Source organism: Bombina bombina, chromosome 4, assembly GCF_027579735.1.
Source record: "Bombina bombina isolate aBomBom1 chromosome 4, aBomBom1.pri, whole genome shotgun sequence".
Taxonomy (NCBI): Eukaryota; Metazoa; Chordata; class Amphibia; order Anura; family Bombinatoridae; genus Bombina; species Bombina bombina.
The window spans coordinates 235,460,999-235,483,551 of record NC_069502.1 but is presented as its reverse complement, the minus strand read 5'-3'; the positions used below and the strand labels follow the sequence as shown (position 1 = coordinate 235,483,551).

Here is a 22,553-nt window from a genome sequence, read left to right as displayed (position 1 = left end):
CCTAGTTACAGCAAGCACAGTACTGAAGACTGACTCATAGGCATTTATAAATAATATTCATATGTTTAGACAAGATCCTTTGTGTCTATGCTTGTGCCTGTGTGTATGCTTGTGTGTGTGTGTGCTTGAGGAAGTGTGTATGTTTGTGCATATGTGTGTGTATGCTTGTGCATGTGTGTGTGCTTGTGCATGTGTGTGTGCTTGAGCGTGGGGGGGCTCAGCTTGAAAGTTTTCGCCAATGGGGGGGGCCCAATGTGCAAGACTTTGAAAACCTTAGAGAGAGAGAGTATGCAATTTTAAGCAACTTTCTAATTTACTCTTATTATCAATTTTTCTTCGTTCTCTTGGTATCTTTATTTGAAAAGTAGTAATGAAAGCTTAATAGCCGGCCCATTTTAGGTTCAGCACCTGGGTAGCGCTTGCTGATTGGCAGCAATTTATTTTAAATTGCTTATGTAATCTAAATAATATATTTATAACTATGGGGGATTCATAAATAAGATATATAAACTGATCTTGGAAATCTAACTATAACCACAGATCGAGTGTTAACATAAGCCCACCATTTAAGGCTAACTAATAGTTTAACTGGTATCCAGAGATATATAAGATCTACCATTTTCAGCAAAATCCTATTAACCCCTTATATTTGGATACAAAATACAATAAGATTACATCTGTGTTTTTATTTTTATTATTATTTTGACCTCCAGCTTAAATAAAAAGTTAAGTTTTATTCTTTAATCATGGAAGAATTTTGTGTAACTATTAAAAATGAGGACTATAGAGTGCTAATCCTTTTGAATTCATGTAAAGATCCAAAAACATAACAGACTTCAGACTAAACAAATCTATTACAAGAGGAATAGGGTTCTGCTCTGGGGAGCTTACAGTCTACAGTTTGAGGGTGCAGAGACATAAGGTTTAGGGTAGCTTGTCACATGGATTGTAGTTGCAGCAGTGAGTTAAGAGAGTTCAAAAATTATTTTGATTAGGATGAAAAACAGAGGAGAGAACGTAAGTCTCTCTGAATAGATGGGTTTTCAAGGAGCGTCTGAAGCTATACAAGGTTTTAGACAGTCTTATGGAGCGGGGTAGAGAGTTCCAGAGGACAGGAGCAGCGCGTGAGAAGTCTTTAAGGCAAGAAAGAGACATAGAGATAGTAGGAGTGGAGAGACGTAGGTCAGACATTTATTATTATATGTTTATTATAGCAATGAAGGTATGTAGCAAATATTTGTTTTGTAATATTGTTTTACATTGCTGTTGGAATATCTTATTGTATGTCCTCAGTACAAATAAAATAAATAAAAAATAAGCGTCCACTATTTATTATAGCCACATTAATTAACTTATTTAAAAAGAAAAAAGCAAACAAAAAAAACAACACCACACACAATGCTGCTTGATGTGTACTATACACCCTGACAGCTCTTTGGCTTTGCGTCTGTAGGCACGGAGCAGGGACACTGATTGTGGAGAGGAGGAAGGAGCCTGGAGGATGTGTTTGCTGTGTAGGAAAATGTGGGGTATGTGTGGATTCCCTGATGGGGATAGGGTTGGCAGGTGTCCATTATTTAAATATGCAGTGGATATAAAAAGTCTACAAACCCTTATGAAATCTCACAATTTTTAATTGTAAAAACAGAGATAACAACAATCTAAATTCAGAGTTTTTCCATCTGTAATGTGATCTTCCAACAACAACAAAAAAATCCAAGGGGGGGGACACAAATATTAATTATGAGGAACATTTTAAATAATAATAAAAAAAACGACCCTACATGCGTGTTGTATAAGTCTGGGTACACCTCTCTTCAGGTCATTCCACAGGTTTTTGATGGGGTTGAGGTCTGGTTTGACTGGGCCATTCCAAGACTTTTTCTTCTCTGAAGCCATGACTTGGTTGACTTAGATGTGTGCTTTGGGTCATTGTCATGTTACAATGTGAAATTCATCTTCAGCTTTCTGACAGAGGCCAGCAGAAAACTTGCTTCCTTCTGCTCTGACAATGTTTCCCAACTCTGAGGATTGTTTTTTCCAGCAGGACAATGCTCAGTGCCACACAGCCAGGTCAATCAATGTGTGGATAGAGGACCACCAGATCAAAACCCTGTCACAGCCAGCCCATTCTCCAGACCTAAACCCCATTGAAAACCTCTGGAATGTGATCAAACAGGCCATCAAATAAAGCCAAGCTGCTTGAATGTTTGCGCCAGGAAGGACATGCATGCCAACACACATGAAAGTTGTTATTCCACTTTGAAATATTGATTTCTGAACTCTTGCTAAGGTAAACGTTAGTATTGTGTTTTTTAAACATGAATATGAACTTATTTTCTTAGCATTAGTTGAGGTCTGAAAACACTACATCTTTTTTGTTATTTTGACCAGTTGTTATTTTTTGCAAATAAATGCTGTAAATTATATTATTTTTATTTGAAATTGAAACACATACCTATAAATGGTAAAACCAGAGAAACTGATAATTTTGCAGTGGTCTCTAGCGGCTAGATTTAGAGTTGGGCGGTAGCCGTCAAAACCAGCGTTAGAGGCTCCTAACGCTGGTTTTGGGCTACCGCCGGTATTTAGAGTCAGTCATTAAAGGGTCTAACGCTCACTTTCCAGCCGCGACTTTTCCATACCGCAGATCCCCTTACGTCAATTGCGTATCCTATCTTTTCAATGGGATCTTTCTAACGCCGGTATTTAGAGTCGTGGCTGAAGTGAGCGTTAGAAATTTAACGACCAAACTCCAGCCGCAGAAAAAAGTCAGTAGTTAAGAGCTTTCTGGGCTAACGCCGGTTCATAAAGCTCTTAACTACTGTGCTCTAAAGTACACTAACACCCATAAACTACCTATGTACCCCTAAACCGAGGTCCCCCCACATCGCCGCCACTCTATTAAAATTTTTTAACCCCTAATCTGCCGACCGCACACCGCTGCCACCTACATTATCCCTATGAACCCCTAATCTGCTGCCCCTAACACTGCCAACCCCTATATTATATTTATTAACCCCTAATCTGCCCCCCTCAACGTCGCCTACACCTGCCTACACTTATTAACCCCTAATCTGCCGAGTGGACCACACCGCTACTATAATAAAGTTATTAACCCCTAATCCGCCTCACTCCCACCTCAATCAATCCGATCAGCCAATAGAATGCAAGCTCAATCTGATTGGCTGATTGGATCAGCCAATCGGATTGAACTTGATTCTGATTGGCTGATTCCATCAGCCAATCAGAATTTTCCTACCTTAATTCCGATTGGCTGATAGAGTCCTATCAGCCAATCGGAATTCGAGGGACGCCATCTTGGATGACGTAATTTAAAGGAACCGTCATTCTGCGAGTAGGCGTCGGTTGAAGAGGTTGGATCCGCGTCGGTTGGAAAGAAGATGGCTCCGCTCCGCTCCAGAAGAAAGAAGATTGAAGATGCGGCTTGATAGAAGACTTCATCCTGATGATGGACTTCCGACTTCAGCCCGATGATGGATTTCTTCAGCCGCCGCTTAGATCCAGACTTCAGCCCGAGGATGGACGTCACTCTTCAGCCCCCCGCTTGGGCTTGGATCAACACTTCCGAGGCTTGGATCAAGACTTCCGAGGACGGATCAGTGAACCTTGTATGGTGAAGATAAGGTAGGAAGATCTTCAGGAGCTTAGTGTTAGGTTTATTTAAGGGGGGGTTGGGTTAGATTAGGGGTATGTGGGTGGTGGGTTGTAATGTTGGGGGGGGGGCTATTGTATGTGGGTTTTTTACAGGCAAAAGAGCTGAATTCTTTGGGGCATGCCCCGCAAAGGGCCCTGTTCAGGGCTGGTAAGGTAAAAGAGCTTTGAACTTTTTTAATTTAGAATAGGGTAGGGCATTTTTTTATTTTGGGGGGCTTTGTTATTTTATTAGGGGGCTTAGAGTATGTGTAATTAGTTTAAAATTGTTGTAATATTTTTCTAATGTTTGTAAATATTTTTTTATTTTTTTTTAACTTAGTTCTTTTTTATTTTTTGTACTTTAGTTAGTTTATTTCATTGTATTTATTTGTAGATATTGTATTTAATTAATTTATTGATAGTGTAGTGTTAGGTTTAATTGTAGATAATTGTAGGTATTGTATTTAATTAATTTATTGATAGTGTAGTGTTAGGTTTAATTGTAGATAATTGTAGGTATTTTATTTAATTAATTTATTGATAGTGTAGTGTTAGGTTTAATTGTAACTTAGGTTAGGATTTATTTTACAGGTGATTTTGTAATTATTTTAACTATTTTAGCTATTAAATAGTTCTTAACTATTTAATAGCTATTGTACCTGGTTAAAATAAATACAAAGTTACCTGTAAAATAAATATAAATCCTAAAATAGCTACAATATCATTATAATTTATATTGTAGCTATATTAGGCTTTATTTTACAGGTAAGTATTTAGCTTTAAATAGGAATAATTTATTTAATAAGAGTTAATTTATTTCGTTAGATTTAAATTATATTTAATTTAGGGGGGTGTTAGTGTTAGGGTTAGACTTAGCTTTAGGGGTTAATCCATTTATTATAGTAGCGGCAAGATTCGGTCGGCAGATTAGGGGTTAATAATTGAAGTTAGGTGTCGGCGATGTTAGGGAGGCAGATTAGAGGTTAATACTATTTATTATAGGGTTATTGAGGCGGGAGTGAGGCGGATTAGGAGTTAATAATTTTATTATAATAGCGGCGCGGTCCGGTCGGCAGATTAGGGGTTAATAAGTGTAGGCAGGTGGAGGCAACGTTGTGGGGGGCAGATTAGGGGTTAATTAATATAATATAGGGGTCGGCGGTGTTAGGGGCAGCAGATTAGGGGTACATAGGGATAATGTAAGTAGCGGCGGTTTACGGAGCGGCAGATTAGGGGTTAAAAAAAATATGCAGGTGTCAGCGATAGCGGGGGCGGCAGAATAGGGGTTAATAAGTGTAAGGTTAGGGGTGTTTAGACTCGGGGTACATGTTAGGGTGTTAGGTGCAGACGTAGGAAGTGTTTCCCCATAGAAAACAATGGGGCTGCGTTAGGAGCTGAACGCGGCTTTTTTGCAGGTGTTAGGTTTTTTCAGCTCAAACAGCCCCATTGTTTTCTATGGGGGAATCGTGCACGAGCACGTTTTTGAAGCTGGCCGCGTCCGTAAGCACCGCTGGTATCGAGAGTTGCAGTGGCGTTAAATTATGCTCTACGCTCCCTTTTTGGAGCCTAACGCACTGAAAACCCAGCCATTCTGTGAACTCTAAATATCAGCGGTATTTAAAAGGTGCGGCCAGAAAAAAGCACGCGTAGCTAACGCACCCCTTTGGCCGCAAAACTCTAAATCTAGGCGTTAGTTTTTTCCAGAGCTCTATATATACACTTTAGAGCCCATTCCACTCAAATATCTTTAAACATGAAAATTAATATTTATTCTTAATACTTTTATTATGTTTTACTGTGTGTGTGTGTGTGTGTGTGTGTGTGCATATATATATATATATATATATATATATATATATATGTATATATTCATATAGATATAGATATTTTACACAAAAATAGTCATATATATATATATATATATATATATATATATATATATATATATATATATATATATATATACATGACTTGAAAAAGGAAGACATTCTTCCGAATGCTTGTCAACTTATAAATGTATTGTTAGTCCTATAAAAAAGCATCATTGCTCAACGCAATACTTATTATTTTGGTATCTATCTATATATTTATATATATATATATATATATATATATATATATATATATATATATTATATATATATATGTTTAATAATAAAAAGAACATTGTCTTCTATGTAAAGAACATTAGAATGGGAAATATTTATAACTACCTTTGGGTTTAGTGCAGTTGGTCTAACACGGTGTCGGATAGTGCGCAAACCGATAAGTTTTAGTTTGTTTCATTTTAAAGCGCAATCCATTGAAGTCTATAGGGAGAAGAAGTTAACGCAGTCACAATATCCTAAGTCCTGCAGGCCTATTTATCAAAGGTGTTGCCGACCTGATCCGATACTGCGGATCAGGTCCGCAAGACCTCGCTAAATGCGGAGAGCAATACGCTCTCCGCATTTAACATTGCACCAGCAGCTCACAAAACCTGCTGGTGCAATGCTGCCCCCTGCTGATTGGCTGCCAGCAGGGAGGTGTCAATCAACCCGATCGTACTCGATCGGGTTGATTTCCGGCGATGTCTGTCTGCCTGCTCAGAGCAGGCGGACAGAGTTATGGAGCAGCGGTCTTTAGACCGCTGCTTCATAAGTTGTGTTTCTGGCGAGTCTGAAGACTCGCCAGAAACACGGCCCTTCAAGCTCCGTACGGAGCTTGATAAATGGGCCTGTATAAGTTACTAACTTTTTATTTTGAACTTGTAATACGTGCACTAATCCGCCCGCGTTAAAAGTTTTTTTAAGCAGTGTTAGCATGCGAGTGAAAAAATTATTTAGTTTGCCACCAGTAATCTGGCTCAACATGTGTTACTGGCAACCAGCGGTAAAAGTAATGATTTGCATGTCTATGGCAGCCAAGGGGTAAATGACGGCTTAGTTGTTAAAAATATACATGGTTGGCTCAAGAGTGAGTGTGCCCAGTCATTTAGAGTGTGTCCAGTATTTTTGAGGAGGACAACTGGCAACCCTAGATGTAGAGGAGGAGCAAATGTGATATAGGTTAAGTCCTTGGTGTAAAGGAGGAGCAAATATGTATTCTAAGCACAGATTAAAGTATGAGGGAGAAGCAGAATGGATGTATAGGAGGAGCAGAACATGCAATATGAGTAGAGGTTTTAAAGTTGAGGAGCAGAATAAGTAGTTTGAGCAGAGACTCAATGTAAGGGAGTAGATTGTATGTGGAATGAAAAAAAGGTGTGGTGTGTAAGTGCATGCCTTAAAGGAATACTAAACCAAATTTGTTTCTTTCATGATTCGGATAGAGCATGCAATTTTAAGCAACTTTCTAATTTACCCCTATAATCAATTTTTCTTCGTTGTTTTGTTTTGTTTTGAAAAGCAGGAATAAAAGCTTTAGAGTCGGCCCATTTTAGGTTTAGAACCTGGGCTGCCCTTGCTGATTGGATGGCTAAATGTCACCACCAATCAGCAAGCCCTATCCAGGGTACTTAACCAAAAATAGGAGGCCGGCTCCAAAGCTTTCATTCCTGCTTTTTCAAATAAAGATACCAAGAGATGGTGCAAGCCACGCATGCATACAGTATGAGAGCATGTGCAGCACATGCTTAAGTCTTTATCTGAAGGAGGACCACAAAGTGTCGTACAAGCTCAGGTCTTTGTGTAAAAGAGAAGCGGAATGTGCAGTTTCAGTAGAGGCCTCAATGTGAAGGAGAAGCTGAATGTACAATACATGTGGAGGCCTTGATCTAAATAAGAAGCAGTGTATGTGTAGAGAAAGAAGTATGCAGTTTGTGTGGAGGTCTAGGAGTAAATGAAGAGCAGAAATGTTAGTATGAGGTGTTATGGGGTACAGAATGTACAGCACAAGCAGAAGTCTCAGTATGAGGGAAGCATAAAATATGTGTGGAATCAGAGTATTGTGTAAAAAAGAGAGGGGTAGCCAGAGTTCAAGTTAACCATTTACGGTCATAAGTATGTGCCCATCATTGCATATACCAATTTGTAATTCCAGGGTGAAACTGATGACAAAAATGATCCTGAGATAGCATGTAGAGAGTTCCTTTAGATCGGTAAATTGATTTTTAGAGAAGCAGAGGATCTCGGTTTTGTAACAGGGGAGCCAAGACCCAGAGATCATAACGGAGTAAGTGTTGGGTGCAGCAGTCTGCAAGTGTGCTATATTAAGATCCTGATCTATTTTCTTGGAGACGATTTTATAAGCCAATCTTTTGTGGAGGTCTGAAGATCTCTTCCATGCATGTGTTGGGATGTCATCTGCATCAGGCTTATCCCTTAAGAGGATCGCAACAGTCCAGTTGGTGCAGAACCTGAATACATCAGCTCAGAATGGTCAAATATGTACTGATGCATAGGGGCTTTGGCAGGTTCATTCATATAATTCATATGGTTTATAAGTGACTTCAAGACTATCATGTTATGTTGCATTCCTCACGGTGTAGCTGAATAAATATCCTGTCATTGAGGCTCTACATATTGCTCTCGAGGTATTACCGTGTGAGCTGTGAGGCCATTACAAGGTAAGGGTTTTGTGTCCCAAGATCCAGTAGAATTGTCAGATATTTTATGCTGTGCAATATAGAAGCACTGCATTTTCTATTTTCATGTGGTACCTGTCTAGACATTATGTTAAGCTTTCTCCCTACATTGAAGCCATCTCTGTAGCGATCATTAGCTAGCAGAGAGTTCTAAAAGAGATAATCAGTGAATTTGCTTCAATGTTCAGTTGAGGCTGAGTTACCCGGGTTACCGAGGTGGAAGTCACTGCTTGGAGTGAGCCACCACTCAGGCCTTAAAGGGACACTAAACCCAACATTTTTCTTTCATGATTCAGCTAGAGAATACAATTTCAAACAACTTTCCAATTTACTTCTATTATCTAATTTGCTTCATTCTTTAGATATTCTTTGTTGAAGAAATAGTAATGCACATAGGAGAGCCAATCACACGAGGCCTCTATGTGCAACCACCAATCAGCAACTACTGAGCCTATCTAGATATGCTTTTCAGCAGAGGATATCAAGAGAATGAAGCAATTTAGATAATAGAAGTAAATTAGAAAGTTGTTTAAAATCACATACTCTTTCTAAATCATGAAAGAAAAACTTTGGGTTTCATGTCCCTTTAATCATCTTATTCAAGATTCCTAAGTCATGTAAACAGCAAGTAAATTACCACTTATAATTGGTTGGATTATAGCTGGTTCCTTAGGAGCATGTGAAAGTGCATCCACCTGGGATCGCTGCATGGGCACGCCCCCCCCCCCCCCACCACCACCACCACCTATTTATTTATTTTATTTTTATTGTGGAAGACATTTTAGAATATCACAAAATTACTCAGATATGCTGCAAGTCATGGCAGGTTGAGATCTAGTGTTTTAGACTCAGTAATCTGAGACCCATGCACTACTTCTCAGTCCTTCCCAAGTATTATAGTGTGTCTCTGTGCCACTATTTTCCTGTTTATGTCAATAAAGGGACAGTCTAGTCAAAATTAAACTTTCTTGATTCGGATAGAGCATGCAATTTTAAACAACTTTCCAATTTACTTTTATCATCAAATTTACTTTGTTTCCTTTGTCGTATTTTTGAAAAGCTAAATCTAGGTAGGCTCAAACTGATTTCTAAACCGTTGAAAACCGCTTCTTAGCTCAGAGCATTTTGAAAGTTTTTTACAGTTAGACAGTGGAGTTATTTAGGAGTCTGCACTGACTGGCTAAACTGCATGTCTGTCAAAAGCACTGAGATAAGGGGGAAGTCTGCAGAGGCTTTGATACAAGGTAATCACAGAGATAAAAAGTATATTAATATAACAGTGTTGGTTATGCAAAACTGAGAAATGGGTAATAAAGGGATTATTTAGCTTTTTAAACAATACAAATTCTGTAGTAGACTGTCCCTTTAACTGATTTTCTCCCTGCTGAGTCACACGTGATTTGCCCCCCCCAAAAACATGCATCTGTTTTGTGCTTATGTATTCTTTGTGGAAATTCGTCTTTCCATTCCACTAGATGGCAGCATAGGCATATGCATTTGTATCACAGGTTAAAAAATATGGAATAAGATTGCTGTCTAAAAGGCAAGTGTGTGTGACTTTATTATTGTACATAAATTGTGACATACGAATACAAATCTAAATTTACAAATACAATTTCTTTTTTTGGAAATATTTTTTTTTAAGAATAGAAATCTTTAATTACAAATACAATTCTTTCTTTTGGAAGTACACTTTTCTTTTTTGGAAGTACACTTTTCTTTTTTAGAAATACAATTTTTTTTCTTTTTCGAAGTACAATTTGTTTTTTGGAATTACACTTTCAGCATGTGTCGAAACACTGTCAAAAAAAATTCAAGTTTCCATTTTGCTAAAGAACTTGCAATGTAACACCAGTCTGTTTTTCTTTCAGTTCAATGTGGATAAATGGCCTAAAAAAAAAATCAATATTCCTTAGTAAATTATTGTTAAAAACAAAGCAGAATAAGCACTTTACTCTGGGTAAGGTATGCAAATTAGATATACAATATATCATGCTTTTTGCTTCCAGTACTGTGTTCAACCATAGCAATTCCCCTTTACGTAATAGGTGCAGCAAAAAAATAGACAGCTATTTCGAATGTATTAACTCTCATCAGCAGAAAAGTTTGCTTTATCACAGGTTAAAACATTAAGGTTAATTATAAGGTGATAAACTGTGTTTGGTGGCCAAAATTGGTGACTGTCCTATAGGGGTGGTCCCAATGCGGTCTATTCCAATCCATTAGAAGAGTCGTACTAAGTGATGTGTATGTCTTTTCAATGGGATTTTAAATCTGTGGCCATTCAAATTCATTAGAAAATGGGGTGTTCTATTTTTCTTTACATTTCAGTGAGTAAACTCAGCCAATACTTTGTATTAAGAGAATTCCACAGAGGTATTCCAATCCATCAGAACACATTTTTCACACATTTTTTATTTATTTATTTAATTCAACAGCTATGATCATTTAAAAAAACTGTTTTGGCCTGTGTATCTTGTCAGTGGCCCACATTTTTCAGTGTTATGTGTATATTCAATATACATGTTTATAAACAACTATTTAAAAAAAAAAAAAAGTTAAAAAAATAATTTAAATCACACTATTGACCGATGAAATGTGTACGCAATTAAAAACACCATGATCAGTTTGTGAACCCTTGCAGTTGATTCACAAGTGATTTTATTGTATTGTTTCATAAGCTTAATCGTCTAAACTGATTTTTCAGGCCTTATAAGGTATTAAAGGGGGTACCTTATTTGAGTGTTGGAACCAGAGTGGCAAAGATGATCTGCAGATGATGCTCAGGAATAGGCCAACGTCAAAACCAGAGATCCTGTACTGGATCAGTGTGTCAGAACTCAGGGAACTCTCAAAAGTGAATATGAAGGAAAGGCCAAAGTCAGGAACCAGGTGATTCATTAGAAACCAGATGTCAAAGCACAAGGGATAAGCATTAGAATAATCCATGTCACAAAAGCCAGGGGTCAGCAACAGGTAAATCAGTTTCAAATAAATAGTATGGGTCAAGGCAGAGGCAAAGTCCTGTAAGCAGGTAAGGATCATAACAAGAAGGTCAGGAGCATAAGCATAAACGTCAGCTCTTCTTAGGGACATAACCAAGCACAGGGTCGCTTTCAATTCTCAAAGCACAAACAGTGAAGTCCTTAGTGCAGGTCACATAGTCTGTACATACAATAACAGAAGTATCAGTTCCTGCTGTGCTAAACTTAGAGCACCCCTCCTTCCATGCCATGCTAAACTGAGGTCCTTTTTTATCCAACACTAATCTTAGTGCAACTGTGCAAGACCTCCTCATAAGATCTGACCACATACAGGAGTGCATTCTATACCTCTGGCTACCCTTACTTTCTTCAGCTTAGTGTGACCCGGGACTGATGCAGGTAAGTACTTAGAAGCCTTACATAGCCCCCTTTTTAAACACAACCTCAGGTATAAACCAGGACCAAGGCAAGATAAAAGTTTTTGAGGAAACAGATGTAAGAAATGAGGTGCATGAATATTAACTACAGGTTACAAAAACACTCCTCAATTCTATTGAGGTAATGGATTAAGCACCTAACACTTAGGGCTGGCTAGATTATGAGCGGAGCGCTATTTATTGCTCAGGTAGTGGATGTATTACAAGTTAAAAGTAAAATGTTTCCCTGAAACGCACAATAAGCTGAACTTCGTCTATCACTTACGTGTTAACATATCCCCCCATAGACTTCAATGGAGCACAGAAAGTGGAAAACACCCATACTTGCGTGCAAACACGCATATATGGATATTTATTCTTAAATATATATATATGTGTATATATAGATCTCCTTTTACTGTTGTGTTGATTTACAGCTCCTCTTTTATGTCAAGTTCAATCACTCATGAGGCCATAACTATTCAAAACACTATGCACAGTTCTTTGACATTCTACCTCGTCTCACTTTTTTTTTGTCTACCTTGGTTCAATTTACATAACTCAACTATTGCTTGATACACACAGTTCAGATTCACACTATGGACTGTCTCTCTGTCTCTTTTTCAGGAATTATTTTGACAATAATTAAATGTGTCCAGTAAAAAGGAGGCTGACATTCTTCCACTAAACTTTTATGGCTGTCCTATTGATCTACATTTATTCGTGTAAATTTCTGTTGGTCTTCTCACTTTCAGAACCTAAACTGGAAGGACATGAGAACCTTAACAATGGATAACAAATTGTGATAGGAACGTGTTAAAATAATACTAGCAATTATAAGAGTATACACTTGTAGTACTTGGTTCTTCAGTTTCTCAAATAATGGATGCCAGTACCTCAAAAAGAGGGAATTATAGAGAATAATGCAGTTCAATCTTAACAAAAACACCTGTTACAATAGTGCTATATTACTCACATATTTAAGAGCTTTTAATAAGCTCTATCATAAATCTTCAGTGATGTGATAGGCTCACACCCAGCACTTCCTCTAGGTAATATTCAGTGGCATTACACCTCAAAGGAGAGAGAGAAAATATAGTGCAATCCTGTTGGATATTTCACATTGAGTACCACCTTCTATTTGGTTTACTCATGTGTGTTTGTGCTCAATCGTATAAGCGCAATGTGATTAGCCCACAACCAGCTAAACAACCAGCAGTGTAGAAAACTTTAACTTGATCTTTTTTTCGTGACAAAACTTATAAAATATTCAAATGTTTCTGTTTCATATAGATGTTAAGATCTGTAGTTCAATGTTACTTTAAATAAACTCTTCATAATGACCATATTGTATATCATGCACAACTTATTCATGCATTGATTAAATGTCTCATAACAGAGTTGTTGTTTTACTAAATTGATTTACTTTGTGCGTGAGATAAGTGTGTAAGATGGCTCTGTTTCAACTCGCTAGTGATACTTGTTCGTTCCTGTAATATACTCATTACTTTTCAACACCTGGTAATGACATTTTCCATAATCTTCTGGACCAATTTGCTGTTATGTATCTTGTTGAGAGGTTTATAAATAATAATAATTATTGATTTAAAAAAATATATATTATTAAAGATTAATATTTAATTCCAATTAATAATAACTAAATTCTGCCAGGTATAATATTATGAACACAGCTATTATATTTATGCAGCAACTAAAGTATCACGTATTATCAAATTGATTTATTAAGTTATTAAGATATACAACAAGCTATAGAAATATTTAAATTATATAATATTCAATTATATAGTCTGTTATTCTTTGGATATAAGCACAATATTGTTGGAAAATTAAGTTGTATTGTAAAGGGATAGTAAACACCAAAAATGTTATTGTTTAATAAGATAATCCCTTTATTTACCATTTAACAGTTTTGCATAACCAACACTGTTACAGAAATATACTTTTTACCTCTGTAATTACCTTGTATCTAAGCTTCTGCTGACTGCCTCCTTATCTCAGATCTTTTGACAGACTTGCATTTAAGGCAATTAGTGCTGACTCTTAAATAACATCATGTGCATGAGCACAATGTTATCTATATGAAACACATGAACTAACGCCCTCTAGCTGTGAAAAACTGTCAAATGCGATTAGATAAGAGGCGGCCTTCAAGGACTTAAAAATTATCATATGAGCCTAACTTGGTTTAGCTTTCAACTAAGAATAAAAAGAGAACAAAGCAAATTTGGTGATAAAAGTAAATTAGAAAATTGTTTAGAATAATGGTATTAGCCTGAGGAAACAGCCCTGTGGAGGATGAGAAACGTGTTGCTTTTATTAAAATTTTGGATTTTATACCATACACTTGCTGTTTTGTTCCTGTGGCTTGTGCGGAGTGGAGTGTCCCCTGTGTATCACCGGAGATCAGTCAGCTGGACGGCTGTTGAGCCCCAGCCTGTTTGGATTGCACCTGGAGGTGCTCTGGAGAGGTAAGTGTGACTTCTATTAATACACTTACTACAGTCAAACTGTGCTGGGCTATTGTGGTTCTTTTATTCCCATCTCTATAGGAATCCCATACCGGTGGCCATCTTGGATTTCCTTCTGCAGCAGTGTGCCCCTATATCAGTTAGCTGGACTACTGTGAAGTACCAGCCTGCTTCACTAGCACCACTCTGGTGCTTTTGTCTGTGAGTAGCCATTTGTTATTAGATATCAATGGTTATCTGAAGGTATTAGGCCATTTGGCGCCTCTGTGTTCTCTCTATTTTCCAGATTATCTTCATCATCGGGACCCCCACCATCCTATGACAGGTATTTATTTACCTGGGTGTTTTAAGATTTGTTTTTTAATTTGGGTTGTCATTTAGAGACTCCGCCTAGAAGAGGTTTTTTGTGTGTTCACACATTTTCTCTTTCTCATTATATAGTTGTTTAAAATTAAATTCCCTATCTGAATCATGAAAGTTTAATTTGGACTTTACTATCCCTTTAACCCAAAAATTAATTAAATGTCAAATATCATAGTTAAGATTTACTAGACCAATTCGCATTAAAGAAATACACAATATAGCTTACTTAACAATGCTTACTTAGCAAATATTACAATGAAAAAAAATCTTAACTAAAAATTCAAGATTAAAAGCGTTCCCAGGAAGTACAATTTAACTATCTAACCAAAATATTCTTTCAGGTGAAACTCGAAAAATTAGAATATCGTGCAAAAGTTAATTTATTTCACTAATGCAACTTAAAAGGTGAAACTAATATATGAGATAGACTCATTACATGCAAAGCAAGATCGTGGCCGGACTGTTATCCGACTGACGCTTGTCCGACGGACAATATTCCGAAAGACATTTATCCGGCTGCTGGGTGAGAATGAAGCTTAAAAATCACGGTTTTATAACATTTTTAATAGTGGACTGACAAAAGACAATTAAATCAACTTATATATAACATTTATAACATTTTTAATAGTGGACTGACAAAAGACAATTAAATCAACTTATATATAGCATTTATAAAAATTTTAATAGTGGACTGACAAAAGACAATTAAATCAACTTATATATAACATATTAATTATAATATATAATATTATAATTATAATAATTATATTATGTGTTAAAAGTACATTGTGAGGGTAGGGACCCATGGATAGGTTCCCAGAGGCGGTTGTGGCGCCCGAGTCACTGATTGTAACAGAAAATGTTGGATCGTATCTGCCCTCAGCCGAATGTATCTTGATTTATTTAAGTAAATCTTATATATTATGTGCTATTGCCTTTAAAAAGTCTAATCTTGAGTATTGACTGTATTTTACCTCAGTAGCCACAATATATATTTAAATTCTCCACTTTTTTACTGATGACAATTACGCAATTACGTGATTGCGTGATTGTGCTGTTCGGCGTGCAGTCGGAAGCAGTGTATCTCGGACATATGTCTGACAGACGAATGTGCTTCGGCATTTTGTCCGTTGGAATTTTGTCCGAGCACCAGCAAGATAGTTCAACCCGTGATTTGTCATAATTGTGATGATTATGGCTTACAGCTCATGAAAACCCCAAATCCACAATCTCAGAAAATTAGAATATTGTGGAAAGGTGCAATATTCTAGGCTCAAAGTGTCCCACTCTAATCATCTAATTAAGCCATAACACCTGCAAAGGGTTTCTGAGCCTTTAAATGGTCTCTCAGTCTGGTTCAGTAGGAATCACAATCATGGGAAAGACTGCTGACCTGACAGTTGTGCAGAAAACCATCATTGACACCCTCCATAAGAAGGGAAAGCCTCAAAAGGTAATTGCAAAAGAAGTTGGATGTTCCCAAAGTGCTGTATCAAAGCACATTAATAGAAAGTTATGTGGAAGGGAAAAGTGTGGAAGAAAAAGGTGCACAAGCAGCAGGGATGACCGCAGCCTGGAGAGAATTGTCAGGAAAAGGCCATTCAAAAGTTTTGGGGACTTTCACAAGGAGTGGACTGAGGCTGGAGTCAGTGCATCAAGAGCCACCACACACAGACGGATCCTGGACATGGGCTTCAAATGTTGTATTCCTCTTGTCAAGCCACTCCTGAACAACAAACAACGTCAGAAGCGTCTTACCTGGGCTAAAGAAAAACAGACCTGGTATGTTGCTCAGTGGTTTCAAAGTCCTCTTTTCTGATGAGAGCAAATTTTGCAGCTCATTTGGAAACCAATGACCCAGAGTATGGAGGAAGAATGGAGAGGCACACACTGCAAGATGCTTGAAGTCCAGTGTGAAGTTTTCACAGTCTGTCTTGATTTGGGGAGCCATGTCATTTGCTGGTGATGGTCCAATGTGCTTCATTAAGTCCAGGGTCAACGCAGCCGTCTACCAGGAGATTTTGGAGCACTTCATGCTTCCTTCCTCAGACGAGCTCTATGGGGATGCTGACTTCATTTTTCAGCAGGACTTGGCACCTGCCCACACTGCCAAAAGCACCAAAACCTGGTTCAATGACCGTGGGATTACTGTGCTTGATTGGCCAGCAAACTCGCCTGACCTGAACCTCATAAAGAATCTATGGGGCATTGCCAAGGAAAAGATGAGAGACATGAGACCGAACAATGCAGAAGAGCTGAAGGCCGCTATTGAAGCATCCTGGTCTTCCATAACACCTCAGCAGTGCCACAGGCTGATAGCTTCCATGCCACGCCGCATTGAGGCAGTAATTGCTGCAAAAAGGGCCCAAACCAAGTACTGAGTACATACAGTATGCATGCTTATACTTTTCAGAGGTCCGATATTGTTCTATGTACAATCCTTGTTTTATTGATTGCATGTAATATTCTAATTTTCTGAGATTGTGGATTTGGGGTTTTCATGAGCTGTAAGCCATAATCATCACAATTATGACAAACCACGGCTTGAACTATCTTGCTTTGCATGTAATGAGTCTATCTCATATATTAGTTTCAACTTTTAAGTTGCATTAGTGAAATAAATGAACTTTTGCACAATATTCTAATTTTTCGAGTTTCACCTGTATATAAGTTCAGTTCACCAACTATTCAACAGTTATCAGCAAATACAATGCAGCCCAATTAAGTATAATCTTAGAACACTTTATGATAATTAAAATACTTTAGCAATATAGTTAACAGACTTTTAGTATCAATAGATACATTTCCTAGGACAGTCAAATGTTAAATATCCAGCTGGTATATAAAAATCACTTTTAATAAATTCTATAAGAATATTAACTAATAAATGCAACAGCAATGAATATAATATGGCTAAACTTTAAATAAGTTTTTTAAAATATCTTCTAATAATTTAAAATTATTTTTTTTATTCAATATTACATTTTCTCAATGCAAGTATAATTATTATTTAGAAAATAATGATCTATGAAATATTAAATTATAAATATAAAATCACAATAATATTTCAGAGATCTCAATGCTGCTATAAAGAAATTTTATCTATAGTGACTATTACAATATTAAATTGCTATCGGTGAGATTACGAGTCTTGCGTTAGCCTTAAAAAGCAGCGTTGAGAGGTCCCAACGCTGCTTTTTTTCCTAACGCTGGTATTGCGAGTCTTGAAATGACAGGTGTACCGCTCACTTTTTGGCCAGACTCGGTAAAACCGCAAATCCACTTACGTAAATTGCGTATCCTACATTTTCAATGGGACTTGCATAACGCCGGTATTGCAAGTCTTCCAAAAAGTGAGCGGTACAGCCTCTCCTGTCAAGACTGGTACCACATTTAAAAGTCAGTAGTTAAGAGTTTTATGGGCTAACACCGTAGCATAAAACTCTTAAAGAGACACTGAATCCACATTTTTTCTTTCGTGATTCAGATAGAGCATGCAATTTTAAGCAACTTTCTAATTTACTCCTATTATCAAATTTCCTTCATTTTGTTGGTATCTTTATTTGAAATGCAAAAATGTAAGTTTAGATGCCGGCCTATTTTTGGTGAACAACCTGGGTTGTTCTTGCTGATTGGTGGATAAATTCATCCACCAATGAACAAGTGCTTTCCAGGTTTCTTAACCAAACAAATAGCTTAGATGCCTTCTTTTTCAAATAAAGATAGCAAGAGAACGAAGACAAATTGATAATAGGTGTATATTAGAAAGTTGCTTAAAATTGCATGCTCTATTTGAATCACAAAATTCACACAGGTTTCTTAACCAAACAAATAGCTTAGATGCCTTATTTTTCAAATAAAGATAGCAAGAGAACGAATACAAATTGATAATAGGTGTATATTAGAAAGTTGCTTAAAATTGCATGCTCTATTTGAACCACAAAATAAAAAAATTGGGTTCAGTGTCCCTTTTAACTAAAGTGCTAAAAAGTACACTAACACCCATAAACTACCTATTAACCCCTAAACCGAGGCCTCCCCACATCGCAAACAATAGAAACATTTTTTAACCCCTAATCTGCCGAACCGGACATCGCCGCCACTATAAAAAATATATTAACCCCTAAACCACCACCCTCCCACATTGCAAACACTACTTAAATTTTATTAACCCCTAATCTGCCGTCCCTAACATTGCAGACAACTACCTACATTTATTAACCCCTAATCTGCCGCCCCCAACGTCGCCGCAACTATATTAAATGTATTAACCCCTAAACCTAACCCTAACACCCCCTAACTTAAATATAATTTAAATAAATCTAAATAAAATAACTAACATTAATTCAATTATTCCTATTTAAAACGAAATACTTACCTGTAAAATAAACCCTAAACTAGCTACAATATAACTAATAGTTACATTGTAGCTAGTTTAGGATTTATTTTTATTTTACAGGCAACTTTGTATTTATTTTAACTAGGTACAATAGTTATTAAATAGTTATTAACTATTTAATAACTACCTAGCTAAAATAAATACAAATTTACCTGTAAAATAAATCCTAACTTAAGTTACAATTACACCTAACACTACAATATAATTAAATTAATTACCTAAACTAAATACAATTAAATAAAATTTAAAAAAATTATCTAAAGTACGAAAAAACACGCCACTAAATTACAGAAAATAATAAAATAATTACAAGTTTTTTAAACTAATTACACCTAATCTAATCCCCCTAATAAAATAAAAAAGCCCCCCAAAATAATAAAAAGCCCTACCCTATACTAAATTACAAATAGCCCTTAAAAGGGCCTTTTGCGGGGCATTGCCCCAAAGTAATCAGCTCTATTACCTGTAAAAAAAAGTACAATACCCCCCCAACATTAAAACCCACCACCCACACACCCAACCCTACTCTAAAACCCACCCAATCCCCCCTTAATAAAACCTAACACTAACCCCTTGAAGATCACCCTACCTTGAGAAGTCTTCACCCAGCTGGGCCGAAGTCCTCAACGAAGCCGGGCAAAGTGGTCCATTTTTATAGGTAAGTATTTGCACAGCCTTACCGACAAAACTCATAATTTAGCCGTATTATTGGTCCTGTGTGAGTGTATTCTTCAAGCAAAAAAAAAATCCTTTAGTTAACCAGGTAGGCAGATGGAATTTGAGATTTGCCTTGAGCCTCAGATATTTTCACTGTCATATAAGAGAGTATTCCACGATACAGAAAAAAGAACAGGTAGCCCGAATGGCCTCAAAAGCTAGCCAGTTCTGTTTTTTCTTTTTCCAAAGTGTTTTTGTTTTTTAAAGTGTTCGAGCCTTTTTGTCTCTCACCTGGCTCCTTCTTCATTTGCTAATCATCCAGTGAAAACATTTAAGGTGTGAGCAACAGCTCTCATTGGTCAACCTTTCTGCCCTCCTTATGTGAGATAATTTCCTTTGCACTGGGATAATATTAAAGAAGCTGATTAAGCTACCAATGGTGGTAGCTTAATCAGCTTCTTTAATATTATCCCAGTGCAAAGGAGGCCTTACCTGAAGAAAAGAAACCTGATAAAAGTAGGGATTAGCCTCTCTCCAGCACATCTGATGAAGCCCCGGTCTCTAACCTTTAGTGGGAGGGGCGAAACGCGTCATACACAGACACTGGTGATGTAGAGCCTGGAGCAGGTGACTCAAACAGACCGCCAAACTATCTCAGGATCTCTTCTACAGTAATGCAAGTGAAGACGCCAAGTCACATCCTGCAATGAACTCTGGTGACTCGGGTATGTTTATGTGAACTTGCCAACTCTCCAGTGGTAAGCGCTGATGGATATGAGGTGAGATTAGGCGAGGATTAAGTCTTGCTTACCACAACAATAATAAATTTGAAAGAGATCAAGAATCCAACACAACTGCTAATTGGAAATTTGTATCAGCTACCTGACACGTTGTATGCGATTTGTGTTGAGCAAGATTACACTGTGAATGGTTAACAGATGAAAAGCAAGCGGCAACATTTACACATACTGATGTGGACTTACAAGTTTTAAGCCTGTGCGTGTTGTGAACACTTGTGTGCCAGGCGATTTCAGCATTGTTGCAATTGTAGTAAATGAACTGCTATTAGGAGTGGGACTGTGATATTTACCAGATCGTGCGATCAGCACTAAGTGCCTGGGAACTGGACATCATAACTCACAGATCTCTATTAACATCCTGTTAGTACTCTCCGGGGCCCCACTTGCTACATTTCATAGGAGTAACCGGTTACTTTAGATATTGATACATTGTGTGCTATTTAGTTATTTTTTGTGCCTGTACAGGCATCTACATTTAGTACTGTATTAGCATACTGTAGAATCTTAGTTAGGGGTTCTGTTTGTAACTAATAATTATGCACAGTAATAGTCACCTGCACACACAGATATCCCCCTAAAATAGCTATAACTAAAAACAAACTAAAAACTACTTCCAAAACTATTCAGCTTTGATATTAATGAGTTTTTTGGGTTCATTGAGAACATGGTTGTTGTTCAATAATAAAATTAATCCTCAAAAATACAACTTGCCTAATAATTCTGCACTCCCTGTATATATATTTCCATACATCTTAGTATTTATGTTATTTCTCCAGGGATGTATTCAGAAGCTATATTTATAACTGGTAGTTGAGAAATTATAATTAATATTGGCAGCGGTTATATTAATGGTTGTTAATAAGGACATTTTTTATTTTTTTTATTTTTTTTTATTTTTTAAACAAGCTTTATTGGAAGTCAACAGCGATACAATTTAGTGAACGACACACAAATCAGGGATAAAAATTATAAGATACGGTACATATCGTCAAGGTTATACTTTACGCAATCTCTCTTTCAGGGTGAACCCCCTGTGCCACGGATCATCCTACTTGGGGTTATTGTCCATTAAGTCTGTATTGGGATGCCGCTCTTGAGGCATCTCTCGCTGTGCTGATTTGCATAGACCAAAAATTATCCTATCATCACAGTGGCTAGTGTATCTAAGGTTAGGTTATACAGATTCCAATAAGCATAACATCATTCAATAAAACAACTACAACATTTGTATGTGCAATTGATTCAACCTTTTTAAACCACACCTACTATGTGGCGATGAAGGGAGGGGAGGAAAATAGGAGAGAAGGATGGAGTGGGAGATGAGAGATAGGATGGCAGGTTAGAGGACAAGGGGGGGGGGGGGAGAGTAATGGAGGCCTGGCCTGGGAGGTCCCGCTCTATGTTTTGTATTTCCTCCACTGGAGCTTAGTCTCCAGTTATGGCGGGGGCTTTGAGTAGGGTCTCCCAATAGAACTGGACATTATGGAAAAAGGATAAATTACCATTGCTATAGTAAGAATATTCTTCCGCCGCTAAGAGTTCTGAGGTGTGTGTGAGCCATTGTTAATAAGGACATTTTAATGGTATTATTTATTTTTATATTTTGCCATTCTTTATAGTTATGTTAATATGCATATATATCCACGTAAGTATAAGAGATCGGTGGAAATTAATTATATATATATATATACTGTATATATATATATATATATATATATATATATAAAATGTTTAGTGATTACCTGATATAGATATATTGTGATATTTGTGCACATTCCTAAAAAGGGACAGAATTGTTGTTGTTTTAAAAGATAGATAATCTCTTTATTACCCATTCCCCAGTTTTACATAACCAACACTGATATATTAATATACTTTTTACCTCTGTGATTAACTTGTATCTAAGCATCTTCTGACAGCTCCCTGATCACATGACTTTTTTATTTATTATCTATTGACTTGCATTTTAGCAAATTAGTGCAGTGTCTGCCACAATCCACGGTGCATGATCACAATGTTATCTATATGGTTTACATGAACTTGCTCTCCCCAGTTGTGAATAGCAAATAAAAAAGCATGTGATAAGAGGCAACCTTCAGGGGCTTAGAAATTATCATATGAGCCTTCCTAGGTTTAGCTTGCAACTAAGAATACCAAGAGAACAAAGCAAAATTGGTGATAAAAGTAAATTGGAAAGTTGTTTAAAATGACATGCCCTATTTGA

General features: G+C 37.0%; 1 protein-coding gene across 3 annotated transcripts in view; it reads right to left on the bottom strand.

The window, feature by feature from the left end:
• MFF (mitochondrial fission factor) overlaps positions 1 to 11,366 on the bottom strand; it is a 140,243-nt gene extending 128,877 nt beyond the window's left edge. The window contains exon 1 of one of the 3 annotated variants that reach the window (XM_053709839.1): positions 10,955 to 11,366. The gene's annotated coding sequence lies outside the window, so the exon portion shown is untranslated. The remainder of the gene's footprint in view (positions 1 to 10,954) is intronic. The other 2 variants (XM_053709841.1, XM_053709842.1) reach the window with 2 other exon arrangements.
• Positions 11,367 to 22,553: the final 11,187 nt, after the last annotated feature.